This window comes from Mytilus trossulus, chromosome 3 (assembly GCF_036588685.1).
Source record: "Mytilus trossulus isolate FHL-02 chromosome 3, PNRI_Mtr1.1.1.hap1, whole genome shotgun sequence".
NCBI classification, from domain to species: Eukaryota; Metazoa; Mollusca; class Bivalvia; order Mytilida; family Mytilidae; genus Mytilus; species Mytilus trossulus.
In genome coordinates, this window is record NC_086375.1 from 3,416,641 (window position 1) to 3,432,250 (window position 15,610).

Below are 15,610 nucleotides of genomic sequence, written 5' to 3' on the forward strand. Positions count from 1 at the left end.
ATGAAACTACTATAATGATTATTTTGCAGAATGCATGAAATGCAGGGTATATTATGAAGAAAGCAAGCAAAAATAATATAAAAGAAGAAGTAAAAATTAAAATAAAATATTGATCACTATATGTTTAATCCAATAATAAAAAGAAATAAAAATAATCAGGATAGGTAAAATTTCAAGTGGCTGTTTTCTGAATAATTATGTAAATTGAAGAAAGTGAATAATTTGTTCAATCTCGTCTCTAATTGCCTTCAGATAATTATAATTTGCAAAGAAAACTCAGAGCACTATACCCCTGTGTATAAGAAATAAAAGTTTAAACAGTAATACTTGCCTAGAACAGTTGTATAAATGTTAAATCAGTTAAATAACACTCATGGAAATCTCTGTATGGTCACAAATATATAAGGATCTGATGATATAGATTCTGCTTCATCACATAATACTCTCTAACACAGTTAACATGGTTATTACTCCATATGAAAAATACTACACAAGTTTGCAAACATTATAAACTCAGCTGTATATAAGTTAATAAGATCCAAAGGTGAAATAAACAAGTTCATGGCGCAAGAAGTAAATATCTGAAATTCAGTATGGTAGCAGTTCAAACATATTGCAGCCACATTGTGACATTATAATGGTAAAGGTTAAAAAATTAAAAACAATTAAAACATGAAGTCCAGTTGAATAATGAATTGAATAATAGCACTGTAAACCGAACCAAGAAACCGATTATACATACATAAGACCTTTGGTTTTCCCGTTTGAATGGTTTTACACTAGTAATTTTGGGGGCCTTTATAGCTTGTTGTTCGGTGTGAGCCAAGGCTTCGTGTTGAAGGCCGTACTTTAACCTATAATGGTTTACTTTTTAAATTGTTATTTGGATGGAGAGTTGGCTCATTGGCACTCACACCACATCTTCCTATATCTATTATGGCTTTACACACAGATTAGGTACATCTAACATCCAGGGGGAGGAGACTGATCTACTGACCCTAAAATAATATACTAATTATTGTGTAATCAGTATGAACAAATTCTGGTATCATATCCAGCTTTTTCTCTCATACAGTGATTGTTTGTGACATGTATCAGATTAAGAACAGATTAGTGTGCCTCCTAGTGAGATTCCAGTTGTAACTTCAAATTGTCAATGTAGACAAATTAACCTCAAAATATAACAAGTGGTCTGTGTGTGTTAATTAATGCATCCATAATGTCAGCAGCATCTTTATCATTAAATTAATTCCTTGTAAACTGAAATGGCTTTTCTGTTTGCATAAACATTTCTGATATTACATATAAGTTAAATTTAAAAATTTCACTAATATGTCAATGAAATACCACTGGACAAAGCATATCAATAAACTATAATTGTTGACAAAATTGAAAATTGAAATGGGGAATGTGTCAAAGAGACAACAACATGACCAAAGAGCAGACAACAACCGAAGGCAACCAATGGGTCTTCAATGCAGCGGGAAACTCCCGCACCTGGAGGCGTGTGTTAGCTGGCCTCTTGACAAAAATGTATTTTAGTTTAGTGGTAATGGACATCATAGATTAGCCACTGTATGTTTCATTGTAGACAGATTTGTGTTGTGGTAAATAAAGGCAACAGTAGTATACCGTTGTTCGAAATTCATAAATCGATAGAGAAAAGCATATCCGGTTATAAACTAAAACTAAGGAAAACGTATCAAATATAAGAGAACTACGACACAACAGAAACACAACATTAAAATGTAACACACACAGAAACGAACTATAATATAACAATGGCTATTTTCCTGACTTGGTACAGGGCACTTTTACGAAAAAAATATGCAGGTCTGAACCTGGTTTTGCCAAACCACCCGCTTTAATGGCAATGTTAATTATAACATTAAAATGACAACATTACAAGACAGGACTACGATACAAATATATGGGAGAAAAAATAAAACAGAGAAACAAACGAATATTAGCCAACAAAAGGTACCAGGTTGAAAATCTAATACGCCAGACGCGGCGCGCCACGTTCACACAAGACTAACCTTCGACGCTCAGATGAAAAAAGTTTAGAAAGCCAAAAAAAAGCACAAAGTTGAAGATTACAGAGGACTAAAGGTTTCAAAAAGATGTGACCAATACAGCCAGGGTAATCTGCCTGGGACAAGAACATCCTTATTATTTAGAATAATTCATACTTTTGCAAACAGTAAATTTTATAAAATGACTATATATAATAACTATAAATAGCCATTTCATTTTACAACAAGTTAAAATTTAAATTTCAACATATAATATTGCTATTCCTAGGTTAAAGTTTGGTTTTTCATATGTGATTAGGTGTTTTGAGGTAAATTTAGACACTATGATCTATTTTTTCCAACATAATTGTAGAATTATTAGTTTCACATTGTATCAATGCTTTTATTTATAATCTAGCAAAATGTACTAGTCAATATTTTTAAACTACCGTATACAAAGCATTTATGCATCTGTAAAAAATATATATTGAAAATGATAACTTCTAATTATTTCCCAGGTTATTCTTTTCTTATGATATTTATGATATTAGTGGATCCTTTTTAAACGGTATTTAGAACATAGTGCAGTGGACTTCATTTCATGCTACTTTTATTTTTACAGTTAACAATATTTTTGTGACGAACCCAGGAGTTTTTTTTTAAACTAGAGGCTCTAAAGAGCCCGTGTCGCTCACCTTGGTATATGTGCATATCAAACAAAGGACACTCTCAAACATTGTACACGAGAATAGACTTCATGACAAATATCTCTATTTTGTTTATCTTTTATTTCTTATCTTTTCAACAAGTCTGCTCAAAACACAAATGAGGGTAAACTAGACGTCATTGAGATAGGAGACATCTCTCTGGGTCCCACTGTGAATAACGTGTGGTAAAAACATATTATCTTTACCATGGGACATATGGTTGTCAACTGAAACCAATGTTTTTGACCTTGACCTTTGAACTAAAAAGGAGACCGAAAATGTTGTTGCAGGGCGAACTCAAAATTAACCACAAAGAATTTTTGATTCATAATCATTCTTAACCCAACTATCAAAATAATCATGCAAGAAATAACAAGCGCAAAACTATGCTATCGACTGGTAAATACTTTATTTGCAGGCGCTGATGAAAAATCGCGAAAAAAAGCAATATTCACAATTGGAAAGCTAATAGGACCTTCATTGTCGTAAAGTTTTATTCTCAGCTACCGTTATTGTCATTTGCATCTAAATTGAAATATAGAGCAGACTTAATTTTATCTTAGTTATCTCTTATCACAAGCACGAAGTAGTAGAACTACACTTTTAAACTTGTATTTGGTTTGCTGCATCCAATGTATGAAATATCATTGAACATAGGTTTAACTAACCGGACAATCACTAACCGCTAATGGACATGGACGACTAAAAATGATAATTCAGACCCTCAAGTGATAAACAGTCGTTGATTGGAGATGACTACATGTAGAATTCGTGCTACTTTTAAGAGTAGGGTTTAATCAATGATTTTATCAAAGGTTCATTGATATATTCCCGAAATTGTGTAGTTATCATTGTACTTAACTAGGTTTGACATCATAACCAAATATACATATTAAGTAGAGAAAAAAAGACGTACTAAATTGAAACCTTGTGTCCTTAAACAGTTTAAATTTTTGTATTGCAAATATTCAGAGTAATGACCAGTAAAGGACTTAACACAAAGTTATGTAGATTTACATGGTTTTTTTTGCATTTGATAGACAATGCTGACATTTAAATGAGTTTTGACTTTGAATTTGGTAGGCTCATTCTAAATTAGTGAACAAAGATAGAGATGTAACTCACACTGGCAGTAAACAATGTAGGAACATGTTTAAAGAACATTCATGTATTGAAATAATAGTTTTGTATTTTGATTAAAAATAAGATCAAATGTGTTAGAATTTGATGTGTTGACATCCGTTTACGAAATTACAATTTTCATAATATAAAAAAGGAGATGTGGTATGATTGCCAATGAGACAACTATCCACAAAAGACCAAACTGACACAGACATTAACAACTATAGGTCACCGTACGGCCTTCAACCATGAGCAAAGCCCATACCGCATAGTCAGCTATGATAGGCCCCGATACGACAATGTAAAACATTCAAACGAGAAAACTTCTTTCACACTATCCCCCCTTCCATCTCCAAAAAAATCCCAGTTGATATGTATTACCATTACATATTGTTTTCATCTTCCTGTGGTGTTGTTATATTTAAAAAAAGTCTTAGGTTACATGCAACGATAAATGAACAATAGCTGATAGATTTATTTACTGCTTGTTAATTTGTTGTATAGGATATTTGAATGATAAAGAAAAAAAAATAGCAAAAGGAGGAAACTATTCGGTTTTTCCTTTCTTGAATATATGCAATGAAAGAAATGAATTAATTTAGTTTATTTCAGCAGACCAAGTGATAAACGTGGTTAAATGAAAAAACAAAACACGTTCAGATTTTGTACAATTGTCAAATACAGTCTAATCATCAATAGTCATTTGATATTTTGATCATAAGTGAAGCTGATGGGACACTCGCAAACCGTGGACATGGACGACCAAAAATTATCTTTGACACCATCAACTGATTGACAGTGGATGATTGGAGTTGACCACATGTAGATTTCGCGCTAATTTAAGAATAGACTTTAATCAATAATATTTAGCTTTAGTTATAAATTCCTGAAATTGTACAGTAATCATTGTACTTAAGTAGGTTTGAAAATTAAGACCAAATCGATATATTTAACAGTTATGGTGTACCAAATTGAAGCCTTGCATCCTTAATGAGTTTAAATAAGTGTATTTGAAATATTCAGTTTAATTACCCTACAGAAAAGTATTTCACACAAAGAAATGTAGATGTAAAATGTCTTTGCATTTGATAGACAATGCTAATATTTGAATGAATTTTGACTTTGTTTTTGGAAGGCTAATCGCAAGCTTGTAAACATGGATAGCGATGTAACACAATTAAGCAGTTTTCAATGTAATATAATGTTTAAGGAAGGTATGGAAATAATAGTTTGGTATTTTGATTAAAAATAAGACCAAGTGTTGGAATTGATGTCTTGACTTCTGTTTACGCAAAAACAATGTTCATTGATTCTATAACATTTTCCCCCTCCCAAAGAAAACCAGTTGATAACCATCTATAACCATCAAAGATTGTTTTCATTTTCCTATGGTGATTACTTTCAACGATAAATTAACAATAGCTGATAGATGTATTCACTGCCTTGTTAATTGTTGTATAGGATATGTTCGTGATAAAGAATACAATCAATAGCAACTGGAAGAAGGTATTCGGTATTTCTTTTCTTAATGATGTACAAAGAAATAATTATCATTTTTAATTTATTTCAGCAGACCAAGTGATCAACGTGGTTAACTTAAAAAAACACTTTCAGATTTTGTACAATTGTCAAATACAGTCTAATCATCAATAGTCATTTGACATTTTGTTAAAAATTTTGTTTGTTTTTAAATTCAGATCCGATCACGCATGTCAAATAATTTGTTTTAGTTCACATCAAAGTGGAAAAAAATGGGACTAGAAATACTGTGGTATTTCAAATATAATTGAATAATCGTTTGTTTTAAATTATGGTGTTGTTCTTTTTTTTAAACAGTCTTAAATTACTGTCAACGATAAATAGTTGATAGATTTAATTACTGCCTTGTTCATTGTTGTATAGGATATTTGCGTGATAAAGAATAAATCAAAGAGCAAAAGGAGGAAGGTACTCGGTATTTTGTTTTCTTAAACACGTGCATTAAAAAAATTAATAAATTTAGTTCATTTTAGCAGGTCAAGTGATAAACTATACATTCTTCCAAATAATGTTTGGAAAATAAAGTGATAAAAAAAACTTTGTGTTGAGTTGTAATATAAATTTACCTTTCCAACTCTCCCTACCTAAACATAAAATGTCCATCAAAGTCTTAGCAAATTATATGCGACTGCCATACAAATGAGATGCTTAGCTACATACAACACCAGGTTTAATCATCAATTTTCTACATAAGGAAATTCCGGTACGAAGTCAGGAATGTGGCAGTTGTTTTCCATTTGTTTGATGTGTTTAAGCTTTTGATTTTCATCATTAGATTATTTACTTTCCGTTTTGAATTTCTTTGGAGTTCAATATTTTTGTTACTAGTATATTGTTGGGGTTTTTTTTAAACGAAAGACGCAGACAGACCAGTTTGCATGACCTATTTTTTACTTCAATGGAATACGTTATAATTGGGAAACATGAGTAGTAGAAATGGACCTGTACTTGAGTTGCTGCTTCTCATGCTGAGAATAGCATTGATAATAAAAATGTATCACAAAAATACTAAATTCCGAGGAAAATTTAAAAGGAAAGTCCTTATTCAAATGGCTAAATCAAAAGCACAAACACATCAAACGAATGGACAACAACTGTCATATTCCTGACTTGGTACAGGCATTATCGTGTGTAGAAAATGGTGGATTGAACCTGTTTTTTTAGCACTAAACCTCTAACTTGTATGACAGTTGCATCAAATTCCATTACTTTAACAACGATGGTTAAATTAGACAAACAGACATAAAAGGTGAAAATGTCAAAATAGGGGTACAGTAGTCAACACCTTGTCACGATCTTAATCAGAACAAAAACAAATGAATATAAAACAAAGAGGCACAAAAAGCATACATCGCATTGAACAGCCACGTTCATTAGTTACTTTTTTTTAAATTTTATTTAAGTATGTCAAATCAACTCATATAGGATCGAGAGATTTTAAGCACTTTGACCGAATCGTAATTTAAACATTAACTCTGACATAGAATCGCATGTTTGACGTCAGAATATAAACGTCACACAGGTAGAGATATCAAATAATTCAATCTTATGGGACAATCACCAACCGGATATGAAAATGGAGTACCAGAAATGCTCAGTGAGTGATCAAAAGAGAGCCTGAAGTGATTGACAGTGACTGGTTTCATATAGAACCAGATATTTTCAAGAATAGGCTGCGTTCAAGACTTTCTTCACAGTCTCAGTTATTATATCAACGATTTGGTGAGTTATTTATTTTGTAAACTAGACTTGACCTTCTGACCATATAAATTTCGGGCAATGATTGTTTCTGACTTGAACAAAAAAAAGTGAATGATAAAAAAAAATCGACCTAAGACCGTGCGGAACCCCATGTTACTATCATGTGAAACTGTACTAAAAAGAAAAGAAATGAAGTTTTCAATGCAAATATCATAACATATTATTTGAAGGTATTTCACCATATATGTAAACCATTTTGAGGAGAGTTTTGTGATAGTTGTTTGTCCACACGTATGCGTTTTTGAAACCGTGACGGCATTTCTAGATAAAACTTTCAAATGGCTGGAAAAGGGTGAAAACAATGCAAAAAATAAAGAAGGAAAAACAAAGGCAATAAAATCAACATTATGAGATAATTAAAAAGAGGAAATGGAATATGAATAGCTCTTTTTGAACTATTATTATTTTGACAGTATGGTGATAAAACACATCTCAAACGAATAAATACACTTATTGATTATATGCTATATTATTTCAAAATACTAGATTACAACCAACGATTCATTAACAATAGATGACAGTGTTAGGTTTGTGCGTCTTCTTTATTCTATACAAAACTTGAACAATTTTAAAGAAAAGACGACAAAGAAGCATTTAAATAGTTGTTTCACGTCAGAATATAAACATCACACAGGTAGAAATATCAAATAATTCAATCTTATGGGGCAATCACCAACCGGGAATGAAAATGGACGACTTGAAATGATCAGTGTCAGTAATCAAAAGAGACCCTCAAGTGATTGACAGTAAATGATTTCATATAGAATCAGCTTTTTTCAAGAATAGGCTGCGTTCAATACTTTCTTCACAGTCTCAGTTATTATATCCACGATTTGGTGAGTTATCAATTTTGTTAACTAGACTTGACATTCTGACTATATAAATTTCGGGGCAATGCTTGTTTATGACTTGTACGACAAAAAATGAATGATAAAAAACTAGCTAAGACCGTGCGGAACCCCATGTTACTATCATGTGACACAATAAGTTCCGTTTAACTGTACTAAAAAGAAAAGAAATGGGGTTTTCAATGCAAATATCATAACATATTATTTGAAGGTATTTCACCATATATGTAAACCATTTTGAGGAGAGTTTTGTGATAGTTGTTTGTCCACACGTATGCGTTTTTGAAACCGTGACGGCATTTCTAGATAAAACTTTCAAATGGCTGGAAAAGGGTGAAAACAATGCAAAAAATAAAGAAGGAAAAAACAAGGGCAATAAAATCAACATTATGAGATAATTAAAAAGAGGAAATGGAATATGAATAGCTCTTTTTGAACTATTATTATTTTGACAGTATGGTGATAAAACACATCTCAAACGAATAAATACACTTATTGATTATATGCTATATTATTTCAAAATACTAGATTACAACCAACGATTCATTAACAATAGATGACAGTGTTAGGTTTGTGCGTCTTCTTTATTCTATACAAAACTTGAACAATTTTAAAGAAAAGACGACAAAGAAGCATTTAAATAGTTGTTTCACGTCAGAATATAAACATCACACAGGTAGAAATATCAAATAATTCAATCTTATGGGGCAATCACCAACCGGGAATGAAAATGGACGACTTGAAATGATCAGTGTCAGTAATCAAAAGAGACCCTCAAGTGATTGACAGTAAATGATTTCATATAGAATCAGCTTTTTTCAAGAATAGGCTGCGTTCAATACTTTCTTCACAGTCTCAGTTATTATATCCACGATTTGGTGAGTTATCAATTTTGTTAACTAGACTTGACATTCTGACTATATAAATTTCGGGGCAATGCTTGTTTATGACTTGTACGACAAAAAATGAATGATAAAAAACTAGCTAAGACCGTGCGGAACCCCATGTTACTATCATGTGACACAATAAGTTCCGTTTAACTGTACTAAAAAGAAAAGAAATGGGGTTTTCAATGCAAATATCATAACATATTATTTGAAGGTATTTCACCATATATGTAAACCATTTTGAGGAGAGTTTTGTGATAGTTGTTTGTCCACACGTATGCGTTTTTGAAACCGTGACGGCATTTCTAGATAAAACTTTCAAATGGCTGGAAAAGGGTGAAAACAATGCAAAAAATAAAGAAGGAAAAACAAAGGCAATAAAATCAACATTATGAGATAATTAAAAAGAGGAAATGGAATATGAATAGCTCTTTTTGAACTATTATTATTTTGACAGTATGGTGATAAAACACATCTCAAACGAATAAATACACTTATTGATTATATGCTATATTATTTCAAAATACTAGATTACAACCAACGATTCATTAACAATAGATGACAGTGTTAGGTTTGTGCGTCTTCTTTATTCTATACAAAACTTGAACAATTTTAAAGAAAAGACGACAAAGAAGCATTTAAATAGTTGTTTCACGTCAGAATATAAACATCACACAGGTAGAAATATCAAATAATTCAATCTTATGGGGCAATCACCAACCGGGAATGAAAATGGACGACTTGAAATGATCAGTGTCAGTAATCAAAAGAGACCCTCAAGTGATTGACAGTAAATGATTTCATATAGAATCAGCTTTTTTCAAGAATAGGCTGCGTTCAATACTTTCTTCACAGTCTCAGTTATTATATCCACGATTTGGTGAGTTATCAATTTTGTTAACTAGACTTGACATTCTGACTATATAAATTTCGGGGCAATGCTTGTTTATGACTTGTACGACAAAAAATGAATGATAAAAAACTAGCTAAGACCGTGCGGAACCCCATGTTACTATCATGTGACACAATAAGTTCCGTTTAACTGTACTAAAAAGAAAAGAAATGGGGTTTTCAATGCAAATATCATAATACATATTATTTGTAGGTATTTCACCACATATGTTAACCATTTTGACGAGAGTTTTGTGATAGTGGTTTGTCCACACGTATGCGTTTTTGAAACCGTGACGGCATTTCTAGATAAAACTCTTAAATGGCTGAAAAAGGGAGAAATCAATGCAATAGATAAAGAGGGAAAACAAAGGCAACATTATGAGATAATTGAAAAGAAGAAATGGAATATGAATAGCTCTTTTTGAACTATTATTATTTTGACAGTATGGTGATAAAACACATCTTAAACGAATAAATACACTTATTGATTATATGCTATATTATTTCAAAATACTAGATTACAACCAACGATTCATTAACAATAGATGACAGTGTTAGGTTTGTGCGTCTTCTTTATTCTATACAAAACTTGAACAATTTTAAACAAAAGACGACAAGGAAACATTTAAATAGTTTTTTATTTTGAATAAATTTGATTTATTTTAACAAGTTTATTTTTATGTATCCTTAGTAGTGTTTGTCAACCAGTTTGAGCCCCAAAACTCGGACATCGGGACACCAACTCCACATTTAGACCTGAAATCGGGACGCAAGCGCTATATTTGTACCTACTACGCTATATTTGGGCAAACACGCGGACATCAGAGTTTGACTTGACATCGGGATGCATACCTAAGGATATGACTCGCACGAACGTCGTATTTTGGCGCATGCCCAACCTCTCACTTAAAAAGCAATGTTAGTTAAAACATTGAAATGACAACATGACAAGACAGGACTACGATACAAATATATAGGAGAAAATATAAGACAGAGAAACAAACGAATAATAGCCAACAAAAGGTACCAGATTAAAAATCGTATACACCAGACGCGCGCCACGTTCACACAAGACTAACCAGCGACGCTCAGATGTAAAAAGTTTGGAAAGCCAAAACAAGCACAATGAATATATAACTACCGAGGACTGAAAGTTACAAAAAGTCGTGACCAATACAGCCAGTGTAATCCGACTGGGACAAGAACATCCTTATTATACAGAATAATTTATGATTTTGCCAACAGTAAATTTCATATTATGACTATATAAAATAGTTATAAATAGCCATTGCATTTCAAAACAAGTTAAAATTTAAATGTTAACATATATTATTGCTATCCCTAGTTAAGGTTTGTTTTTTCATTAAACTAGAGGCTCTAAAGAGACGGTGTCGCTCACTTTGTTGTATGTGCATATCAAACAAATGACACTCTCAAACATTGTACACGAGAATAGACTTCATGACAAATATCTCTATTTTGTTAAACTTTTATTACTTATCTTTTTAATAAGTCTGCTCAAAACGCTAAAGAGGATAAACTAGACATCATTGAGATGGGAGCCATCTCTCTGGCTCCCACTGTGAATAACGTTTGGTAAAAAAATTGTATCTTTTACCATGGGATATAGGGTTGTCAACGGAAACCCAAGTTTTTGACCTTGACCTATGACCTAGAAAGTTGAACATACGTTATGACACTTCCTATGTTGTTGTACGCTTCAAGTATACACTTTGAAATCAGAGCGATTCTCAAGATATAGATGGGACACGATCTTTACCGTAAGACATGAACTTGTCAACCAAAATCAAACATTTTGATCTTGACCAATGATCCTGGAACTTGTACTTACATATTGACAGACCATCTTGTTTTGGTTAATAGACATGTATACATTATGAATTCATCACGGTTCTCTAGATATAAAGGGGGCACAATTTGTTACGAACAAACGGACTGACGGACAGACTGATCTCTATAGGGCGACCTGCCATTCAACGAGGCCCTAAAAAATCGTCATTGTAAAGCAGTCATTCCTATGAATAGTGACAATCTACTAACTATATCAGCAAACTTTCAATACATCTTGCCTTGCTGATAATGTTTGTGCTTTGAAGTGTTTATTTAAATATCATAATTTAAATCATATAAGGCAACACGGAAAAAAATGTTTCTCTCTATAAAAAAAATGAAAAAATCATAGTTTTTATGATAATAGGCAAAAAAGAAAAAAAAAGATAAATTTGTCATTTATGGATAATAACTCCTGTAAGAATTTGTCTAAAGGTGCATTTACACGATACGATTTTCCATTCGATTTTCATTCGATTTTTACCTGTGCACCTGCTTTCGACTAAAATCGTATCGTGTGAACACTAAAATCTGAAGTCGAATGTCAAGTCGAAACGTCGTTTTGAAATCGAAACGTACGCTATTTCCATCCGACGTTTTTGCTGGAATCGGACCGTGTGAACGTCAAATCGACTTAATTTATCAGTCGATTGAAAAAATCAAGCTTATAAATTTAATCGACAAATTTAACATTTTCGCATCATTCTAAACGTTTTTAAGTCGTACGGGAAACAAAGTCGATTTTATGTGATATCTATACAAATGTGGATCTGTTTTGAAAGGTGTACTTCACTATTTCAGAAAATAAAACAGATACATGCATTTTTTTTCGATTTTCAGTTACAGTCGAAATTATGTGCAGAATCTATCTAAGTTTCAAATTTAAAAAATGCTTGGCATGAGTAAAGTTTTATCCTTTCCAGAACTACATGTATAGACAAAAGTTCACATGACATTTCATTGCATATTAAAAAAAACATCAATGGAAATTAACCAATCAAAATTAACCTCTTTTTTTCCCTGTGTACAAGCTTTACATCACTGCACGCACGGACATAACGAACGAGTTCTGATATATAAATCCGTATGATGCTTGTTTACAATTTGACTCTCTGTGCAGCGTACGGGCCTGAACGAAGAAGAATTGATAATACATGTATCGCGAAGAACCTCATTTAATGTTTATACTAGACAACGAAACAAATAAAAAGAACCAGTTTTAATTTTGTTATGATCTCAATAGCCCGATATTTCTTCTCAAAATTACAAAAAAAAACCAACATAAATTAAAACAATGTATCGAACCCTTTCCCCCCTTCCATTTAATATACAGTTCAAGTATTTGTGGTTGAGGAGTTCCAAGCACTATGCAAGTAGACAGACGAAGAAATAAACCAATATCTATGGAGTCTTCCGAGTTAACAGTACGTCAGTACTTTTATATTGTCTCGTTTTCACTAAATGTTTTCTCTTCCTGTGTTTATTACTCATCGAGCTGAGGCCTTTTATGCAGCAAGGCGTATTTCTTACGTGCTGCTCATAAAGGTAAATATGATATTAAGTTGTATGACAGCATGATCATTTTCCTTCAAAATGCTCAGAATTTTTTTTTCAACTTTTAAGAACCATGCTTAAATGCCTTTTCCAACCGTGGGAAAATTAGAACTTTAAAAATTTACTAGTATCAAAAGTTTTTAAAGAAGGACTCAACATAGGATGGATCATAAAACGGATTTCTAAAGAAAATATGTAAATGAAATAAATATTATAATGATTTTTGAAAAACACAAAATCACAATGAAAACCGGAAGATTCCATTGGCGACAATATGTCAGGAAAAGAATGACTTATTTTGCTGAAGTCTCTCCTATCGGGGAAGGCGGAAATCAATTAGCTTTAATCTTATAGTTTTGAAAACTTATAGTTACATGATTGTCAAAAGTTTTTTTCAGTTATAAAAATTTGTTTAACTTTAATTCATGACATATAGAAAAGAGGTAAATGTCGGAGAAGCGGAAACCTCTCATCATACACATAGTAACATGTAGAAAGACGGAAATTGAATCTTAAACTTTGAACTGTGTTATCGTTTTACATCATTAAAACGGAAATATATGTATCAAAAATATATAAATTTTGAGAAAAATCTATGCATTGATAATTGGCGATTCAATTATTTTATGACAAATTTACGTACGTTTTCGTCTATTTAATGTGGTTTCTATACAAATGTGCATCTTTTTTAAAAGGATAACGTTCGTAATGTTTCAGAAAATTAAACACATAAATGCTTTACTTTTTTTCCATATTTAGTTGTAGCTAAACGAGCCAACCTTTACAAAAATCTGTGACATAGCTCATTTACTTTAACTTGACCTTAATGTATTTTACTGTTTATGAAAACTGCATGTCGACAGAGAATTGCGTATTAGTAATTGAATTGTATTATATAGTCTTTTTCAAAGTCATTTCTTAAATTGCAACGAAAATAATATCGTAATGGATAACTCATGTGCTCGATTTTTGACTTGAGTAAAACGGTAACGTTCCTCAGTATGGTGTCACACCACTAATTCATTCAATTAGCATTTAGAACATGTAAATAAAATTATACGTGTATCTAAAGAGAGAAGTTGTATTAGAATTAAATTCTACACCGATATCAATAAGTTGGGTGTAGAATCTATTTTCAAAACTGTGTTTATTTAGAAAACAGAGATAACATGCCGAAAATTTTTCAAGGTAACCTTATAACTCATACTACACTCTTTATTGTGATAAATATTTCGCCAAGTTTGGATCTTATTAGTCTTAACGGAAATTACAGGTTTGCGAAGAAACATTTATTACGGCCAGTACGATCCCTATGGTAGTGCAATATGTATTAAAGATAATAATAATAAAGAAATATAAAATATCTGATGAAGTAATAAAAGGTTCAGTTATACATAAAAAAAAAATGGCTAGACGAAACAAATATTTTGGAGAATTTAGGAATAGTCCTTGGAAATTCATTATCAAATCACCATTCAATAAATAACTCAATAATATTTGTTAAAACTTTAATAATACTTGCGCATTATGATAATTTCGGAAGTTACTGCGTTTAGAAACATAAAAAACGCACTTGTTCAAATCTGATGAAAATCGAATGGAAAATCGTATCGTGTGAACAGAACGCTGTACGATTTACCTGTGCGACGGTGCCAAGTCGAATGGAAAATCGAACAGAAAATCGTATCGTGTGAATGCACCTTAACAGTTTTGACGTATATGGACAATAAGTAGAAATAATTTTTTTAACATATTTGCTCTTTTCAGATTTTTTCTATTTATAATGGTACCCCCTATGTTCTATAATTATCGAAGGTACCAGGATTATAATTTAGTACACCAGACGCACATTTCGTCTACATAAGACTCATCAGTGACGCTCATATCAAAATATTCATAAAGTACAAAGTTGAAGAGCATTGAGGATCCAAAAATTCCAAAAAAATGTGCCAAATACGGCTAATGGTAATCTATGCCTGGGATAATAAATCCTTAGTTTTTCAAAAATTCTAAGTTTGGTAAACAGGAAATTTATACAAATGACCACATTACTGATATTCATGTCAACACTAAGCTGGGCTGGTGATACCCTCGGGGACGAAACGTCCACCAGCAGTGGCATCGACCCAGTGGTGTAAATAGTTATCAAAGGTACCAGGATTATAATTAGGTACGCCAGACGTCCGTTTCGTCTACATATGACTCACCATTCTATGTTTAGCCATGTCATCCATGTTTGTTGGTAGGCGGGGTCATCCGCCACATGTGTAAAAATAAATACCCCAGTGATGATTGTCACCAAGTTTGGTAACATTTGTCTCAGTAGTCTCAGAAGAGAAGATTTTTGTAAAAGATTGAATAAATTTACGACAAACTGATAAAGATTGATTATAAAGACTAGAAACTCCATATTACTTATTAATAAGTGGTTT

General features: G+C 32.0%; 1 protein-coding gene across 1 annotated transcript in view; it reads left to right on the forward strand.

Moving 5' to 3' along the window:
• Nucleotides 1–12,754: 12,754 nt before the first annotated feature.
• The window catches only part of LOC134709993 (uncharacterized), a 162,760-nt gene continuing 159,904 nt past the window's right edge, over nucleotides 12,755–15,610 (forward strand). The window contains exon 1 of the mRNA XM_063570122.1: nucleotides 12,755–13,169. The gene's annotated coding sequence lies outside the window, so the exon portion shown is untranslated. The remainder of the gene's footprint in view (nucleotides 13,170–15,610) is intronic.